Source organism: Apium graveolens, chromosome 7 (assembly GCF_009905375.1).
Source record: "Apium graveolens cultivar Ventura chromosome 7, ASM990537v1, whole genome shotgun sequence".
Classification (NCBI taxonomy): domain Eukaryota; kingdom Viridiplantae; phylum Streptophyta; class Magnoliopsida; order Apiales; family Apiaceae; genus Apium; species Apium graveolens.
The window spans coordinates 82,233,636-82,254,117 of NC_133653.1; the positions used below are offsets into that span (position 1 = coordinate 82,233,636).

The window sequence follows — 20,482 nt, forward strand, 5'->3', positions numbered from 1 at the left end:
GTTTCCTGAAGAGCCTGTTGAATAGCTATTACTTGCTTGACCAAGGACACCTCAAATTGTCCTGGTGTAGATTCCTTTTCCCATGCCCATTCAGGTAAACTTAAAGCAGAACTTGGGCCTTTAGCTCCCCCTAAGTTCATGCTTCCATCCAAGGAACCAGAGTCATCATCATCAGAATTTACTCCAAATTCTTCAGATGGCTCTCCAGCTTGAGAAGGCATCCTGTTAACAGCAGCTTTATCTCTTTGAAGAGATTTTGTGTTATGCACTAAATTCAAAGTCTGTTCTGCCTCCACATTGCCCTGAGCAGCCAATAATTGATAGGCTGAAACAGGGTGAGTAAAAGTGTCAGCATCCAAGGAAATGTTATCAATTACAGCTTTGTAATGTTGCTGAAATTGTCTTTCCTTTTCAGCATCATCCACAATCATTGACTCACTAGCAATGGCTGGTTCCATCCTTATTTCTCCTATACCTGCCTTTCTCTCATATTATCTCTTTTGTTGCATCAGGGTCTCACCCTGGCTCCCCACCCTCACACCCTCACCTTCACCTACTAAGGTGAGACTCCTCTCACTCACTTTTGCCAATCCTGAATGAATGGATTGCTGAGATTCACTCTTTTCCTCTCCTTTTTCCTGGGAGCAACCCAGCCTCTCACTCAATGCACTCTCCTCTCTCAGTCCTAAGAGTGATTGTATTACCACTAAGTCTTCTGCACTTGAAATTATTGAAGTTTGAAGTTGTGCAGAGATACTCGACGGATAAGTGATATCCGTCGGGTGAGTGGTAAAGCTATCCGACGGATAACTGCTGTTAAGCTTATCCGTTGGGATACAATCACTACTCGACAGATGAGCAATATCCATCGAGAGAGTAAAAGTGAATGAGGTGGGAAGAGAAACTATTGTAGACTCTGTGTTGATTGAAGTTATTTGAGGCACAGATGTCACAATAGAATCTGAAAGAATTGGCAAGTGAGCCAACAAATCATCTAAAAGATGATGCTCACTTGTACTAGATTTTGGCTTCCCCAACAGTGTTAAAGAAGGGGAATCAGGAATTGAAGTGTTTATCATGTCCACTTCCAGTGAGTTAGTTGGTGAGTATAGTGTTTCAGTGGCTTCTATAATGAGAGATTTTGGCTGTGACTCCACATTTATTGGAGCCACATCAAACTGAATTTGAGAAGGTGCAGGGACTGTGTCTTTAGCACCAGTTTGCACTAAGTGTGTGCCCTGTGCATCCCCAGTTGTTTTGGATTTCTTCTTTCTAGTGTAAGTTTGGGGTGAGCTTGTGTCCCTAACCCTCTTGGCCTGTGCTCTTGGATGAGAGCTTTGTTCAATAGCTACATCCTTTTGGGAGGATACATCTAGAAGAGAGCTTTTGTCCTTTTTAAGCACTGCAGTTTGTTGGGAAACTGCAGTGTGGCTAGGCTGGGATTCACTCAACTCTCCAACCTTATCCTTGGGGTTTCTTTGACGTTCACCCCTTCCCTCACCTATCTTACCCTCCTTCACACTCCCCTCTTTGGCTTTGGTAGATTTTTCAACTGGTACCTTTTGAGAGATACCAGAGGGGGTTTTCTTTGATTTGGATTTGGAAATTGCAGTTGTTTTGGCAGCTTTGGTAGACAACTGTTTGGTCATTGTCACAGTTGCCATAGCTATTCCTGAAGTAAAAGAAATAGAGGAGATTGGAATAGTTGAGGGTATGGATGAACTTACCTCACTTACCTGAGGTGTCAGCATTACAGGAAAATAGAACATTGGTACATCCCTGTGATGGTTGGCTCTGTTCAAGTCTGCAATGATTCTTCTCTCTTGAACCCAACAAGCCAATTTGTTGTCTGGGTTCTCAAGTACAATTTCTTGACAAAGATGGTTAGCCAAAAGCATAAAAAATCTAGCATAGTAAACATTCTTTCCTCTTTTGGCTAAGTCACCTAGTTCAAAACCTAACTCATACACCACAAGGTCACTGAAATTGTAAAATTTGTGTGTAACTAGCATGTATAGCATGTTAAGCATTGAAATGTTCACAGAATCAAAATTACTGATTTTTCCAGAAAAGACTTTAGTTACAACATCACAAAAATAACTCCATTCATTCCTAAGACCTAGTCTTCTAATCTCACTTAGCTTATTAGTAGGAAGTGCATAATGCATGGAATTAAACATATTGATCAAATCAGTGTCAGTGTTTGGTGAAGTTACATTATCAGCAGGAATCTTGAAACATGCTTTTATCACATCACTATTGATACAGAATTCATTACCTTTGATGGTCAGAGTGATGGTTTTGTCAGTAGAGTTGTAGATTGCTGTTGTTCACATCTCCTCAACAACTTCATAATAAATTGTGGGTGATTCCAGCATGGAAAAACTTAACTTGCAGTTCTTCACGAAGTCCATCATCTTGTGATAGTCCTCTGATTGCTGAATACCCTTATTGACCAAAGCAGTGAAGTTATTCTTCTCATAGATGAACCCAGTCTGTGACATGATCTTTACTACGGGTGCCATTGTTAAAGAAGAAAAGCTTCAAGAGAAAGAGGATTTTTGCTTGAGAGAGAATGAAATAAACACAGTTGAATTTGAGAATGATAAAAGAAAATAATTAGATTGAAATAAGCTTTTATACTTTGCACAAAAACAACGGATAAAAATAATAAAGAGGAGTAAATTATCCAATATAAATTGCCTAAATTAGCCGTTTTAAAATAAACTGTAAAAATTCCACCCATTATCCGTCGTGTAATGCTTACAAACTGTAAGTATACTCGATGGATAATGTTCAGGGAATTAACGGTTAAGATTTAGACACTTCGACGGATGAGGATAAACTGTTATCCGTCGAGTTTTAAAAAATTCCAGAAAAATAATTGATTTTATTATTTACAATTTGTATATCAACGGATGACTCAACCCGATGGATAATGGTCATTCGTCGAAATGCAAATTTTGACTTAGCCAAAATTTCATTCAAGACTAAAAATCAGCTAAATTTCTGGCTACTTTTCAACTTGCAAAATAATTCAGATAAATTCAAGAGTAATTAAGCATACCTAACTCACTTACCAACCTAGAAAAGGTGGATTCATCCAGTGGCTTGGTAAAAATATCTGCAAGTTGCTTCTCACTTGGAACAAAATGTAACTCTACAGTACCATTCATTACATGTTCCCTTATGAAATGGTACTTGATGTCTATGTGCTTTGTCCTTGAATGTTGCACTGGATTTTCAGTGATGGCAATTGCACTTGTGTTGTCACAGAAAATAGGAATCCTTTCAACTTGCAAACCATAGTCTAACAATTGATTTTTCATCCATAAAATCTATGCACAGCAACTGCCAGAAGCAATATATTCAGCTTCAGCTGTAGAGGTAGAAACTGAATTTTGCTTTTTACTGAACCAGGACACAAGCTTGTCTCCTAAAAATTGACAGGTTCCTGTTGTGCTTTTTCTATCAATTCTGCAACCTGCATAATCTGCATCTGAATAACCAGTTAGATCAAAACCAGAATCTCTAAGTTTTGGTGTTCCTTTGAGATATCTGAAAATTCTCTTAATAGCTATCAAGTGAGACTCTCTAGGATCAGCCTGAAATCTAGCACACAAACATGTAGTAAACGTTATGTCCGGCCTACTAGCTATTAAGTATAGAAGTGAGCCAACCATGCCTCTATAGCTTGAAATATCCATAGACTTTTCAGTAGTGTTTAGTTCAAGCTTAGTTGCAGTAGCCATGGGAGTTTTTGCAGATGTGCAATCCATTAGATCAAACTTCTTTAAAAGGTCAAAAATATATTTAGTTTGACTAATAAATATTCCATCACGGACTTGCTTAACTTGTAAACCAAGAAAGTAAGTTAGTTCTCCCATCATACTCATTTCATACTTACTTTGCATCAGTTTGGCAAACTTTTTACAAAGTTTCTCATCTGTAGATCCAAAAATAATATCATCTACATAAATTTGAACAAGTATGCTAGAGCCATTAACATTTCTGAAAAATAAAGTTTTATCTACAGTACCTCTTGTGAATTGATTTTCCAAAAGGAACTTTGATAAAGTGTCATACCAGGCTCTAGGTGCTTGCTTCAGTCCATAAAGTGCTTTCAGTAGATAATAGACATACTCTGGAAAATTTAGATCTTCAAAGCCAGGTGGTTGACTAACATACACTTCTTCCTCCAAATCTCCATTTAGAAAGGCACTTTTGACATCCATTTGATAGACCTTGAAATTGGCGTGGGCTGCATAGGCTAAGAAGATTCTGATGGCTTCAAGTCTTGCAATAGGAGCAAATGTTTCATCAAAATCTATTCCTTCTTGCTGGCAATAGCCTTTAGCAACCAATATTGCTTTGTTCCTTACTACTATGCCAATTTCATCCATCTTGTTTCTGAATACCCATTTGGTGTCTATTCGATTCTTTCCTTTAGGCTTGGGTACCAGCTTCCATACTTTATTCCTTTCAAATTGGTTTAGCTCCTCCTGCATAGCTAAAATCCAATCAGGATCTAACAAGGCTTCTTCTACCTTCTTTGGTTCTTCCTTTGACAGAAAGCTGTTGTATAGACATTCTTCTTGAGTTGCTCTCCTGGTTTGAACTCTGGAAGAAACATCACCAATAACCAGTTCAAAGGGGTGATCTTTTGTCCATTTCCTTGGTTGAGGTAGATTAGCCCTAGATGAAGAGACCTCAATGTTGTCTTGATGTGTGATTGAGTTTTGATTGTTAGAAACTCCCCCTGAGTTTGTGGATCTTTGATTTGAGATAGGGGTACTTTCTATGGGTGATCTGCCTTGACTTCCTGCTCCTTTTGATAACCCGAAGGATGGTAAATTTTGAGTACCGACGGATGAGGCAGGTTGTCTTCCGACGGATAATACAGATTGCCTTCCGACGGATGAAGCATTATGTAACTCGACGGATGTTGAGTTTTGTGCTTCATTTGTGGTAGATTTGTCTGCATTATCCTTAGACACTGTTTTTTGATCACTCTCATCATCACTTTCATCACTGACCATCTCATCATTGTCGAATTTGAGGCTCTCATGGTAATCTCCATCTTTTAGTCCTTCAATCTTTTTATCATCAAACACAACATGTATAGATTCAACAACAATGTTGGTTCTTAGATTGTAGACTCTATATGCTTTACCAACAGCATATCCAACAAAAATTCCTTCATCTGCTTTAGCATCAAACTTCCCATTTTGATCAGTTTGATTTCTCAGAATATAGCATTTACAGCCAAAGACATGAAGAAAGTTTAGAGTTGGCTTCTTGTTCTTGAACAATTGATAAGGTGTCATGCATCTTGCTTGATTAATCAGAGAGATATTCTGAGTGTAGCATGCAGTGTTTACAGCTTCAGCCCTGAAATATGTTGGTAATTTTGATTCTTCAAGCATTGTCCATGCAGCTTCAATAAGAGATCTATTCTTTCTTTCCACTACTCCATTCTGTTGTGGAGTCCTTGCTGCTGAAAACTCATGCAAGATCCCATTTTCCTCACAAAATGCTCTCATGACATAGTTCTTGAACTCAGTTCCATTGTCACTCCTGATTCTTCTAACTTTGAAATCAGGATGATTGTTAACTTGCCTTATGTGATTGATGATGATTTCACTAGCTTCATCTTTAGACTTTAGGAAATATGTCCACGAGAACTTTGAGAAATCATCTACAATTACTAGGCAAAATCTTTTCTTAGAAATTGACAATACATTGACTAGTCCAAACAAATCCATGTGAAGCAGTTGCAGAGGCTCTTCAATTGCTGAATCAAGTTTCTTCCTGAATGATGCTTTAATCTGCTTCCCTTTTTGGCAGGCATCACACAGTCCATCTTTTGTAAACTTCACTAGAGGAATGCCTCTAACTAGCTCTTTCCTTACCAGCTCATTCATAGTCTTGAAGTTTAAATGAGATAGCTTCTTGTGCCATAGCCAACTTTCATCTTGACTTGCTTTGATGAGAAGACAAGTTACAGATTCTGCTTTAGTTGAGTTGAAGTCAGCTAGATACACATTTCCTCTTCTCACACCAGTGAGAACCACTTTGTTGTTTTGATTATTGGTCACAACACAGGCTTCTTTGTTGAAGGTTACTGAGTTGCCTTTGTCACAAAGCTGGCTGATACTCAACAGATTGTGTCTGAGACCATCCACTACGGCAACCTCTTCAATGATGACATTGTCCTTTGAAATCAAGCCATATCCCATAGTGTAACCTTTGCTGTCATCTCCAAAAGTGATACTTGGGCCAGCTCTCTCTTCAAACTCCGTGAGCAGGGTAGAATCACCAGTCATGTGTCTTGAACAGCCACTATCCAAGTACCAAAGATTCTTTCTATTTCCCTGCACACATCAAAATCAAATCAAGTTGATTTTGGTACCCAAGTTTCCTTGGTTCCTGCTTGTTAGCTTTCTTCTTCTGTTTCTTAGGTTTTAACTCATTTGACTTAGGAATTTCAAATTCTTCCTTAGTCATTTGGGTTGGGCCTTTGAAACCACTAGATGCAACAGAAATATCATGCATGTTATGGCTAACAGGAAATGGCATGCTTGGTGCAAACATGTTATTCCAGTAAGGCATGCTAAATGGCATTTGAGGCATATTGTATGCAGCATAATATGGATTAGGTGCAAATGGCATATTAGCAAACTGTGCATTCATATTCTGTGTAGGCATAGCATTAACAGGCATGGGAGGCATGGCATTTATGTTAGGAAATTGAGGTTGAACAGACATGGGAGATTTGCAATTAACAGACAAATGATTTACACTACCACACTTGACACAGATCTTTCTAGGAGCATATTTATCAGGTATGTAGTTATTGTGTTTGTTAATCCCTACTTTACCATTCCTATTGTTTTTCTTTTTAGTCTCTTTTTTTACCTCTATTTTCTCAAGTCTGTCACTTAACTGTTTGACAGTCATGTGACCAACATTACCCTTTTTCCCTTTCTTAGCTTGACTTGATTCTCCTGAAACAAAATTCTTGGAAACAGACCTATACTTATCATTTAGCTTGGTTAATTTGGCTTTGCTGATGGGTTTGCTTACAGCCGACGGATGAGGATTTTTATCATTCGACGGATAACACTTTTTGTTATCCGACGGATAGTCCTCATCATCCGTCGAGTCTACATCTGTTAGCAACCCATCTACCAAAATAGGTTCTAGTTTCTCCTTATTCTTTTTCCAGGCTTCATCACAAAAGGACTCAATTCCTTGAACCTTGGTGATTTGAGCATGAACATCTCTGGATGTTTTCCATGCTTTAATCACCTCTTGTTCACGATCGAGCTGCTTCTTTAAAATTTCTTCCTTTTTCAAGGACTCAGTTAATTCCTCCTTGGCAATCCTACACTCAATTTTTAGTTTCTCAAACTCAACAAACTGAGACTCAAGCACATTATTCCTCTCACTCAAAAACAAGTTGTTTTCTTTGATTTTAGCATTTTCTTTAGTGATGGACTTAAGTGTCACGTAAATGATACAATTCTGTAGACATGTCATTTATGGTATCATTACACTCAGCTTTAGATAAATGTGCAAGGTTTGTAGTGATTACCTGATTGCTTGAGAAACTTGTCTCTGTTTCATCAAACTTGGCCATTAGGGCTAGATTGACATAGCTGACATCTTCATCTTCATCCAAGCCATCAGCTGCCCAGTCATTCTCTTGTGTAATAAAAGCCCTTTCCTTTTGTTTGAGTAGATCAAAGTATTTTTGCTTGTAATCTACAGACTCAAATCTTTTCTTACTGGAATCTGACTTTCTACACTCATTTGCAAAATGCCCTGCCAAGCCACATTTGAAACACTTGAATTTTGATTTATCCACCATGTTTCTATTTGGCTTGGCAGCTCCAAAGTTCTTCTTGAACTTGAGCTTGGCAAATCTTCTTGAAAGGAATGCTAAGTGCTCATCAATGTCCTCCATGTCATCTTGGCTCAATGAATCTTCATTTTCTGCCGCTAGCCCCTTACCCTTGCTTTCACAGTCCTTTAAAGTTGATTCCACAGCTTCCATCTTCACTTCCTTCTCCTTTTCCAGATCAGCAACTAGTGCAATGGATCATCATTTCTTCTTTCCTCTCTCCATTCTTTCATCCTGCTCTATCTCAAGCTCATAGGTCTTCAGAATGCCATACAGTCTTTCCAAAGTAAACTCCTTATAATCTTGTGAGTTTCTCAATGAGACTGCATTGGTTTCCATTCCTCTGGAAGAGATCTGAGAAATTTCATATTGGAGTCTTTAGTCTGATAGACTCTTCCATGCAACTTAAGAGCATTTAGTAGTTTTTGGAATCTACTAAAAATGTCAGTGAGTGATTCACTTTCCTCATTGTGAAAATGCTCATATTGCTGAATCAGGAGCTGTATTTTATTTTCTTTTACTTGCTCAGTACCATCACAGATTATCTGTATTATGTCCCAAACTTCCTTGGCAGTCTTGCAGTTGATGATGTTATCAAACATGTCTGCATCCACACCATTGAACAGAATGTTCATGGCCTTTTTATCTTTCCTGACTTGTTCAATGTCAGGATCAGACCATTCATGCCTTGGCTTTGGAACAGATGGCTCATTTCCTATTACAGCTCTCATTGGAACATGAGGGCCTCTTTCTATGCAGTCCACATAGGCCTCATCTTGAGAAAGCATATGAAGATGCATCTTTACCTTCCAATGATGGTAATTATCTTTATCAAGAAAAGGAATCTTGACTCCAACATCTTTCTTGTTCATCTTGCTGAATTGTTTTGATCTTTAAACTCTTTATAGATTAAGAGCTTGCTCTGATACCAATTGTTAGTCCCTTAAGAATATAGCAAGAATTACAGAAGGGGGGTTGAATGGAATTCTTGAACCTTTTTCTTGAAATAAAAATGTTCAACTCGATTATAAATATATTTGTTTTGATTAGCACAATGCGGAATGTAAACTTGAATGAATCAAAACATAAGTAATTAAAAACAAGAGTCTTTAAAAACTTTCTGGTGGATTTAAACAATTCCACCAGAGATATATATATATATATAATATATCGAGAGGACTCTGTGTGCAGAAATGCTCACAGCTGCTTACAAAATGGAACTACTGAGAATACAGGAAATGCTAAAGATTATGCTTACAAAGATTTCTTTGTTTGTATGTTTCTCAGGTATCTCAGTCATTTTTCTATTTGCTACTCTCTTGGTTTATATATTACCAAGATTACAAAGTCAAAAAGACTGAACAAATATAAAATCTAACAGTCTTGATCTTTGCTGCTTTTCGTCCTCTATTACCCAGTTAATGGGCTTCCACAGTGTGTTTGTATCCAACTCGACGGTTGTGTGTCAGCTTTCACTGTTCAACTGATGTTTGAATTCTTGATATGATCATCCGTTGACTTTCAGATCATCCGTCGATGACATGATTGATCATCCGTCGACTGCTATGTTAAACATCCGTTGATAGTCATTTGATCATCCGTCGAAAGCTTTGTTAATCATCCGTCGGTAGCTATTTTGGCACTCGACTTCATTTCACTTATACAGAATTACAAGACATTGCTTATGTACAATTAATCAACCTATTCTGCATATCTAGTTAAAGTTAACATGACTTATATGCTACTACAGATTCTATACAAAGGTGCATACATCACTGTGCTACAAACTTATTATTACATAAGCTACTCACTCGACGGATAATAAGTTAATCATCCGTCGGGACTATAATAAGTTATCCGTCGGGACTATAATTCTTATCCGTCGAGAGCTACATAATTTCACTAAGTAAAATCTACTTAGACATTTTGTTTAAGTGATCATCAAGTACACAACATATTCACAACACTGTCTTACTGGATGTTAAATACAAAAGTGAGCCAACCACACCTCTATAACTTGAAATATTCACAGACTTTTCAGTAGTGTTTAATTCAAGTTTAGTTGTAATGGCCATGGAAGTTTTTGCAGATGTGCAATCCATTAAGTCAAACTTCTTTAAATGATCATAATTGTATTTGGTTTGACTAATGAATATTGCATCACTAACTTGCTTAACTTGTAAGCCAAGAAAGTAAGTTAGTTCTCCCATCATGCTCATTTCATATTTACTTTGCATCAATTTGGAAAAAATTTTGCAAACTTTTTCATCTGTAGAACTAAATATAATGTCATCTACATAAATTTGAACAAGTATACTAATGCCATTAACATTTTTATAGAATAAGGTTTTATCAACAGTACCTCTTGTGAAATGATTTTCTAAGAGGAACTTTGACAAAGTGTTATACCAAGCTCTAGGTGATTGCTTCAGTCCATAAAGTGCCTTTAAAAGATAGTTCTGGAAAATTTGGATCTTCAAAACCAGGAGGCTGACTGACAAAGACCTCCTCCTCCAAATCTCCATTCAAAAAAGCACTCTTGACATCCATTTGATAGACCTTGAAATTAGCATGAGCTGCATAGGCTAAGAAAATTCGCATGAGCTTCTTCTACCTTTTTAGGTTCTTCCTGAGACACAAAGCTGCTATATAGAGACAGTCTTCTTGAGTTACTTTCCTTGTTTACACTCTTGAAGATGCATCACCAATAAATAGTTCAAAAGGGTGATCTCTAGTCCATTTTCTCTGTTGTGGTAGATTAGCTCTAGATGAAGAGGCCACATAGTTGTCTTGACGTGTGACTGAGTTTTGATTAGTAGAAACTCCCCCTGAGTTTGTGGATCTTTGACTTGAAGTTAGGGTTATTTCTACTTGTGATCTGTATTGGCTTTCAACTCCTATTGATGGATCAATGGATGTTGATCTTTTCCTTTCGAAAGATTATGCAGATTGTCTTTCGACGGATGATGCACTTGATCTTTTGACGGATGATGAGTTATGTGCTTCATTAGTTAAAGATTTTTCTGCATTGTCTTTAGATATGATTTCTTGATCACTTTCATCATCGCTATCATCACAAATCATCTCAACATTTTCAAATTTGAGGCTTTCATGAAAATCTCCATATTGCAGTCCTTCAATCTTTTTATCATCAAACACAACATGTATAGGTTCCATAACAATGTTGGTTCTAAGATTGTTTACTTTGTATGCTTTTCCAACTACATATCCAACAAAGATTCCCTCATCAGCTTCAGCATCAAACTTTCTGTTAGGAAATGAATAAAACACGGAGGGGGGGTGAATGTGTTTTACTGTTTTTGGGCTTTTCTTGAATGTTTATGGTTGAACAAAGTAAATTAAATCTTGTAGTAAAATGTGTTCATGCAGTAATTAAGCATGTAGAAAATAAAGAACACAAATCTTCAAAAATTACTTAATTTTATATTAATATTAAGATTGTTTTGCTACAAAATTTCTAGGCTCTTTATTGATAAAGAGCTTAGCTTCTCCTTGGGAGTGTTACAAAAAATTTGATCTAAATTGTTACAACTGACAAAAGGACCAGTGTTAACTTTATAATTTAGTTAACTCTGGTTTACACAATGTATAATAAGACATGCTATTAGCTTTTCTAAACTGTCACTTATCATTTCTATTTATAGAAAAGTAGATCTTTCATTTCTGGCTTAGCATATCTTTAGCATCCTGTGATAATTTTAATCTTCCCCTGTCAGTTAATCTTCACTATTGATCTTGCACATTCTTCAAGCTGTTTTTGTAGACTTGTCAATCCAGCTGTTTGGATTATTTGTTGATTGTTAATCTTGAATATTGAACTGGTCTGTGATTTTGTACTTTGAGAATTTTACTCGAGATCTCCAATTAGGCACATAAAGATCTTGACATCTCGATAAGTATAATGACTTATCGAGATCTCTAATGCTCCAGTGAATCTGACTTATAGAGGAGTCTGAGTTCTCGAATGAAATTTTAGTTTGTTGAATCTCTCAGCATCATGTCTTCACTTTGTCTTGTCGACAACTTAGAGTTTTCTAGTGAATTTTGACTTATCGATATTGTTGAGTGGCATTTATGACACTTTATTACGCTCCGTAAAGCTTTGAATTGCTGTATTTGTACTCAAGTTATTGGTGTTTTAATGTGTTTTCTAGTGTTTTTGCATTTCAGGCATTAATCTGAGAATCAGGTGAATTAGCATTGATTTGATGCTAATATGGTGTTAGGATGATGTCTAAGGAATAAATCTCGCGAAGACCGGCTCAAATCTGCAAGAAAAAAAAGAAGTCACAGTTTTGGCAGAAGCCCAGCGCGCCCGCGCTGATCAACCACGCGGCCACGCCGTGTCGGGATGGCAGAATCATGTTTCTACTTGGATTTTGAGAGAAATACTTCTACATTGCATGGGGCTGCTATATAAACAACTTTAGGTCATTTTTCATAAGATATCAAGTTAGAGACATATCAGAGCTAGGGAGAAGATGGCAAGAGACCTATAGCACAATTCAATAAAGGCGAACACGATCTTGTTTATTCTTATAAATCTTTGTTTTGAGTTGTAATCTTGGATGCTCGTTTCATATTTTGTTGAACCTATACTCTTGTATTAACTTTGTTTGATTATTCGTTATAAAGACTACATTTATTATACCATGCTTTTATCGGAACCCACGTTGATGATGAGTCCGGTTATGGGCTAATCGTTATCGTGGGGTTCTAGTGGATGTATTTATGGATTTCTTTAGTTGATTGTTTCGATACCTTAGTGTGTAGTGATTGTATGATAACCTAGTATTGGTTATGCGTATTCGTTTTATGAGCATCGCGAACTTATAAGATAGTGTGTTAATTCTTAATAAAGTGAAAGTGAATTTAAGGATTTATAACTTGCCATGCTAGCATAAGTTCATGTATTTGTTATGCATGATGCGTAGGTAATTTTAATTATCTTACTTGCCCTATGTAATCAAGATAGATAACTTGTGCTTAAAACGTTATGTTGTCAAATTCTATAGACATATAGGGTCTCAATATAATTGGTGTCTATTCAGCTTCTATCTCTTTTGTGGATATCTGGTAGTATGGTATTCGTGCAACGAAAGTTGGCCTTTATCCGTTTCGTGTTATCTGATTAGTATCATCACCATTACATGCTAAGGTTAAGAACGGAAAGGCTATTGAATGAAGTATTTAATGAAGTTAGAATCCCATGTTTGTCATATATATTAATTCAATCAATCTTATCCCTTTAGTTATAATTATTAGTTTAATTCTTAGTTATAAACAACCTCGATTTATTATCATCTTAGCATTGAATAATAACCATACATTATTGCTTAAGTGCATAAATTAATTAATTAACCAAGCCAGCCCCTGTGAGAACGAATCTGATTTACATCTTATACTACTTGTTATCACGTATACTTGCGTGTATTATTAGCATGTGTTTAGTGACTAACAAGTTTTTGGCGCCGCTGCCGGGGACTGCAGTGTTAATTTTTAGTTTATGTGTTTTCCATCAATGGTCGTTAAAGTTTATTGACTCGGATATTGTTACTTATTTGTTTCCTTGTCTTATTTCTGGTACTCTAGCGAGGGTGTATGCATAGACGTTCGTGTACTCGTAAGAGAACACTGGATAAAGCCGATGAAGAAGTTGTGGTGATTCAAAAGGAAGTTTTTGAAGAAGAAAAGAAGGTAGAAGAAGAAGAGAAAGTCGAGGAACCAGTTTTAGTAGAGATGGGACATCAGGCAGAAAATTTTAAGGCTTTGATGGACTATTCTCAACCTAAGATCAATGACATTCAGTCAAGTATCATCAGGCCAGCCATCAGGGCTAACACTTTTGAGATCAAGTCAAGAACGATTCAGATGATACAGAACTCAGTTCAGTTTGGGGGTTCTCCTACTGAAGACCCCAACATGCACATCAGGGATTTCATCGAGATCTGCGATACTTTCAAGTTCAATGATGTGACTGAAGATGCTATCAAGCTGCGACTCTTCCCATTCTCTCTGAGGGACAAAGCTAAGTGCTGGTTACATTCTCTATCAGCAGGGTCTATCACCACTTGGGGAAGATCTTGCTCAAAATTTCCTCACTTAATTCTTCCCTATGGCGAAGACTACTGCAATCAGGAATGCTCTTACTCAGTTTGCTCAGCAAACTGGAGAATCTCTGTGTGAGGCTTGGGATCAATATAAGGAAATGCTAAGGAAGTGCCCACATCATGGCATGCCTGATTGGATGATTATTAACTGCTTCTACAATGGATTGGGTGCTACTTCTAGACCCATGCTCGATGCAGCATCAGGAAGAGCCTTGTGGGCTAAGAGCTACGATGAAGCTTATGAATTAATTGAACTGATGGCTTCTAATGAATACCAGAATCCTTCTCAGAGGCTGACTCGGGGAAAAGTAGCAGAAATTTTGGAGTTGGATGCAGCAACTGCTATAGCTGCCCAACTTAAGGCTTTGACAATGAAGGTGGACACTTTGGCTAATTATGGGGTTAATCAAATCGCTAGTGTCTATGAGCTTTGTGCTGGTGCCTATGAGACTGATCAGTGCACAATTTCTAGTGAATCAGCTCAGTTCGTGAGCAACTTTCAGCGTTCGCAACAACCTATGTCAGCCACTTATCATCCTAACAACCGCAATCATCCTAACTTCAGTTGGAGCAATGCTCGGAATGCGGTTCAACAGCCTTATCAGCAGTATCCAGCTAAGCAGTACAACCCCCCTGGTTTTCAGCAACCGTAATATGCACCAAGACAGCAACTTCAACTGTAACAAGCAAATGAAAAATCTGAATTAGAGGAGTTGAAGCTTTTTTGCAAGAGTCAAGATGTTTCCATCAAGACCTTGGAAAATCAAATTGGACAAATCTCCAATGCCTTGCTAAATCATCAGCCTAGTACACTACCTAGTGACACTGAAGTGCCAGGAAAGAGGGAAGCTAAGGAGCAGGTAAAGGCATTCACTTTGAGGTCTGGAAAGGTTGCGAATCCTGAACAAACTCAAGTGTTGACTGAAAAAGCTGGGGCTGAGAAAGAAGTAGAGCAGCAGAAAGTAGAAGTGGAACCAAGGAAGACTACAGTTGAGCACACTCCTCCTAAGGGTAATACAGGGGAGAAACAGATCTATCCTCCACCTCCTTTTCCTAAGCGGCTGCTGAAGAAAAAGCTGGACAAGCAATTTGAGAAGTTTCTGGAGGTGTTCAAGAAACTTCATATCAACATACCTTTCACCGAGGCTCTTGAACAGATGCCTAGTTACGCAAAGTTTATGAAATATATTCTCTCTCAAAAAGTGAAGCTAGATGATTTAGAGACAGTCGCTCTCACGGAGGAATGTAGGGTTGTGCTGCAACAGAAGTTGCCTCTGAAGCTTAAGGATCCAGGAAGCTTCACTATTCCGTGTACTATTGGAAAAGTGTCTTTTGATAGATGCTTATGTGACTTGGGAGCTAGCATCAATCTGATGCCTTTATCAATCTTCAAATAGTTGGACTTACCTGATCCAAAACAAACTTATATACCTTTGCAATTGGTCGACCGTTCTATTACATATCCGCGAGGTATTGTGGATGATGTCTTGGTCAAGGTTGGAAAACTCATCTTCCCTGGTAATTTCATCATTCTTGATTTCGAGGAGGATAAGAAGATTCCCATAATCTTGGGAAGACCTTTCTTTGCGACTGGACGAACCTTGATAGATGTGCAGAAGGGTGAGCTCACAATGTGAGTGCTGGATCAGGATGTAACTTTTAATGTGTTCAATGCTATGAAATTTCCTACAGAAAATGAGGAGTGCTTAAAGGTGGAGTTGGTCGATTCTGTGGTTACTTCAGATAGTGAAGATGACGAAGGTGAATAACAATTACAATATTTGAATGCTTCGCCCTGGAAGAGGAAGATTGATATGCCTTTTGAATCTCTTGGAATGGAGGAATTAAACAAAGTTCCTAAATGCCTCAAGCCGTCTATTAAGGAAGCTCCCACTCTTGAGCTTAAGCATTTACCTAAGCATTTGAGGTATGCGTTTTTAGGTGATGCCTCTACTTTTCCTGTTATTATTGCATCTGACCTTTCAGGTAGTGATGAGGAAAAGCTTCTGAGGATTCTGAGAGAGTTCAAATCGGTAATTGGTTGGACTATAGCAGATATCAAGGGAATCAGCCCTTCTTATTGCATGCAAAAACATTTGCTAGAGGAAGAAAGCAAGCTTACGGTCGAGCAACAAAGAAGACTTAATCCGATCATGAAGGAAGTAGTGAAGAAATAAATTCTTAAGTGGCTAGATGCAGGGATCATCTATCCTATTTCTGACAGCTCATGGGTGAGCCCAGTTCAATGTGTGCCAAAGAAAGGTGGAATTACTGTGGTAGCAAATGAGAAGAATGAGCTTAATCTTACACGAACAGTCACGGGGTGGAGAGTTTGCATGGACTATAGGAAGCTAAATAATGCCACGAGGAAGGATCACTTCCATTTGCCCTTCATTGATCAGATGCTTGATAGATTGGCTGGTCATGAGTACTACTGTCTTTTGGATGGCTATTCGGGTTACAATCAGATTTGTATCGCTCCAGAAGATCAGGAGAAGACTACCTTCACTTGTCCATTTGGTACTTTCGCCTTCAGACGAGTTTCTTTTGGTCTATGTGGTGCACCAGCCACATTTCAGAGATGCATGATGGCCATCTTTTCTGATATAATTGGCCAGAATGTGGAGGTGTTCATGGACGATTTCTATGTATTTGGAGATTCTTTTTATGAATGCTTGCAAAATCTTGGACACGTTCTCAAGAGGTGTGTTGAGACCAATATGGTTCTCAATTGGGAGAAATGTCACTTTATGGTGCGACAGGGCATTATTCTAGGGCACAAGGTTTTTAGTAAGGGTCTTGAGGTGGACTAAGTCAAGGTGGGGGTCATTGAGAATCTTCCTCCACCTATTTCTATTAAGGGAATTCGCAGTCTTCTCGGCCATACAGGTTTCTATAGGCGATTCATCAAAGACTTCTCTAAGATTTCAAAGCCGTTATGCAGTTTGCTAGAGAAAGATGCCACTTTCAAGTTTGATGACGAGTGCCTTGCAGCTTTTGGGATGTTGAAGAAGAGTTTAATCACGGCACCTGTCATAACTACACCTGATTGGAATGAACCTTTTGAGATGATGTGCGATGTAAGTGACTATGCAGTTGGAGCAGTTCTTGGGCAGAGGAAGAACAACATATTTCATGTGGTCTACTATGCTAGCAACACCCTAAATGGTGCTCAACTGAATTACACTACTACGGAGAAAGAACTTTTGGCTATTGTGTATGGTTTTGAGAAATTTTGATCTTATCTACTTGGGACTAAGGTGACAGTTTTCACTGATCATACTGCAATTTATTATCTCGTCTCAAAGAAGGACTTGAAACCTAGATTGATTAGATGGGTTCTTTTGCTTCAAGAATTTGAATTAGAGATCAAGGACAAAAAGGGGACTGAAAATCAAGTCGCTGATCATCTCTCGTGTTTAGAGAACCCTAATGCTACTTTATTGGATAAGACATTGATAAATGAGTCTTTTCCCGATGAGCAGTTGTTTGGAGTGCAAGAAGAAGAACCGTGGTTTGCAGATATTGTGAACTACCTTGTGAGTAATATCATGCCTCCCGACTTATCTTATACTCAAAGGAAGAAGTTTCTACATGAAGTGAAGTGGTATATGTGGGATGAGCCATTTCTTTTTCAACAAGGAGCTGATCAAATCATCAGGAGATGTATTCCTTACAGCGAAAGGGGAGGGATCTTGCGAGATTGCCACTCAAAGGCTTATGGAGGACATTATGGTGGAGAAAAGACAGCAGTTCGTATTCTTCAAGCATGGTTCTTTTGGCCAACCTTGTTTAAAGATGCTCATCAGTTTATTTTGAAATGTGATCGATGTCAACGTCTGCGTAATATGTCTAAGAGGGATGAGATGCCTCATAATGTGCTTCTCGAGGTTGAGGTCTTCGATGTTTGGGGAATTGACTTCATGGGTCCATTTATCTCATCTTGTTACAATCAGTACATCTTGTTGGTGGTTGATTATGTGTCAAAATGGGTTGAAGTTAAGGCATTACCAACGAACGATGCGAAAGTGGTGCTTAATTTTGTTCACAAGCAGATATTCACAAGGTTTGGAACTCCAAGAGTCATAATCAGTGATGAGGGGTCGTATTTTTGTAATCGCAAGTTTACTGCTATGATGAAAAGGTATAATGTGAATCATCGCATTGCTACGGCTTATCATCCTCAGACAAATGGCCAATATGAGGTGTCTAACAGAGAAATCAAGTGCATTTTACAGAAAGTTCTGTATCCATCAAGGAAAGATTGGTCTTTGAAGCTTGATGAAGCTATTTGGGCGTAAAGAACAGCATATAAGACTCCATTGGGAATATCGTCGTTTCAGTTGGTTTATGGTAAGGGGTGTCATTTGCCTGTGGAGCTCGAGCATAAGGCATATTGGGCTTTGAAGAAATTGAATCTTGATTTGGATGTAGCTGGAAAGAAGAGAATGCTTCAATTGAATGAACTCGACGAGTTTCAACTTCAAGCTTATGAGAACAACAAAATGTACAAGGAGAAAGTCAAGAGGTGGCATGATCGGAGTCTAGTTCTCAAATCATTTGTGCCGGGGCAACAAGTTCTTTTGTTCAACTCTGGTCTTCGTCTTTTTCCTGGAAATTTGAAGTCAAGGTGGTTAAGGCCCTTCATAATCAACACTGTGTTTCCGCATGGAGCGGTGGAAATTTTTGAAAGTAATCTGGGCCAAGCATTAAAGGTAAATGGTCAGAGGTTGAAGCATTACTATGGTGACACGGCAAACCGTGAGGTGGTTAGTGTCGTTCTATTATCTGTTTCAGCTCAAGGTTCTACGTCGAGCTAGCGACATAAAGGTAGCTTCTTATGATGAGGCCCAAGTTTGTTGTATATTAGTAGTAGAGGAAGCAAGAAGAAAGGAGAAAAATATAAAAAAATCAGAAAAAGAAAAAAATTAAGGGCCAACTTCAGTAGCCAAGCGCGCCCGCGCTGATTCAGCGCGCGGCCGCGCTATTTTTCCAGAAGGTAAGCGCGCCCGCGCCGGTTTTCCAAAAGGTGAGCGCGCCCGCACGGTCCAAGCGTGCGGCCGCGCCGGGTCCCTGTTAAAAAAAATAGCAGTTCTTAAGGGAATTTCGGGATTTTAACTATAAAATCAATTTCAAACCGAATTTTACTCTTCCACATCCCAAATTTCCCTCTCCAAATCAAACACATTATTCCCACGATTCCCATAATCAATTCCCACTTCTATTCCATATCTAATTCTCATCTCTCCACCTATAAATACACACACTTATACATAAACTTCTTCACCACTTCATAATTTCTCAAATACAATCTCTCTCAAACACTTAGTTTTCATTCTCTCTTTTTTAATCCCAATGGCACCCAAGGGGCAAAGAACGCAAGTTGACAGCAGCACCACCGATTCTTCATTTGCGGGTGGTGTGATACCAAGGTTTTCTACTCCTGAGGCTGAAGAGGAGTACACGAGGCTTCTCTCGAAGCCTATTGCTAAGGAGCGAGGTTTTCTACCATCAGGGAAGGATGGTAAGCTGTTGGAGATGATTTTGAGATGGGTTGGGTTCCTTTTTGTGAGGCTCCCGCCGCTGTGCTCATTAGTGTTTTACAGGAGTTTTATGCTAACGCTAAGGCGGAGAAGAATGGCTTCACGATGGTTAGGGGATGACTGTAGAGTACAGTGCTGATGCCATTAGGAGAGTGATTGAGCAGCCTGCGAGGAAGCCCGGTCAGGACACGTGGAATGATAAGACTCCCGAGGACTTTGACTTGGATCTGATCATTGCAACTCTATGTGTGCCTAAGACTCACTGGAAGTGCAAGAGGAGCACCACTGATTACTCCACATTCCCTGCGTCGTGATGAACAGGTTTGTACGAGCTTGGAACTCGTTTATTTATGCTAACATCATGCCGTCTTCGCATGTGTATGAGATTACTGTGGAGCGTGCTCGTCTGCTATGGGGTATTCCTCAGGGTGATTACATTGATTTAGGGATGGTGATTTATCAGGGGATTTTGAGATTCTTGAGAGGATGTACTACAGGTGCTATACCTTTTACGTCCTTTGTGACGAAGCTGTGCATGGAAGTTGATGTTCATTGGCCCGCGCATGAGCAGCTGCAGCTTCCCAGTACTCCTATCGACAGTTCTACGATGTTGAGCATGCAAGAGTGGTATGTACGGAATCCCAATCCTAAGGGGTCATAAGCTCATCTACCAGGTGGTGTACCCATGGATCAGGCTACTATGGGAGGTTCTTCGTAAGCCCGTCGAGTAGCTTGGAGAGATCAGTTAGGAGAGGAGGTCGGTTCATCGCAGCAGCAGCAGGAGGAGGAGGCTGGAGTAGAAGTTGGAGCTGGTTTCAGTTCGACGCAGTATAGGCGTCTAGCGAGGAGGATGGATGCGATGTGCGACATCCATAGTCGGTTTGCACATGATCTCATCCAGG

The 20,482-nt window shown here is 38.8% G+C and overlaps 1 non-coding gene across 1 annotated transcript; it reads right to left on the reverse strand.

Annotated features, from left to right (window-relative positions):
* Window positions 1–14,057: 14,057 nt before the first annotated feature.
* Window positions 14,058–14,164, reverse strand: LOC141675995 (small nucleolar RNA R71). Its single transcript, XR_012556610.1, has one exon. It is a non-coding gene; the product is annotated as a small nucleolar RNA R71 (small nucleolar RNA).
* Window positions 14,165–20,482: the final 6,318 nt, after the last annotated feature.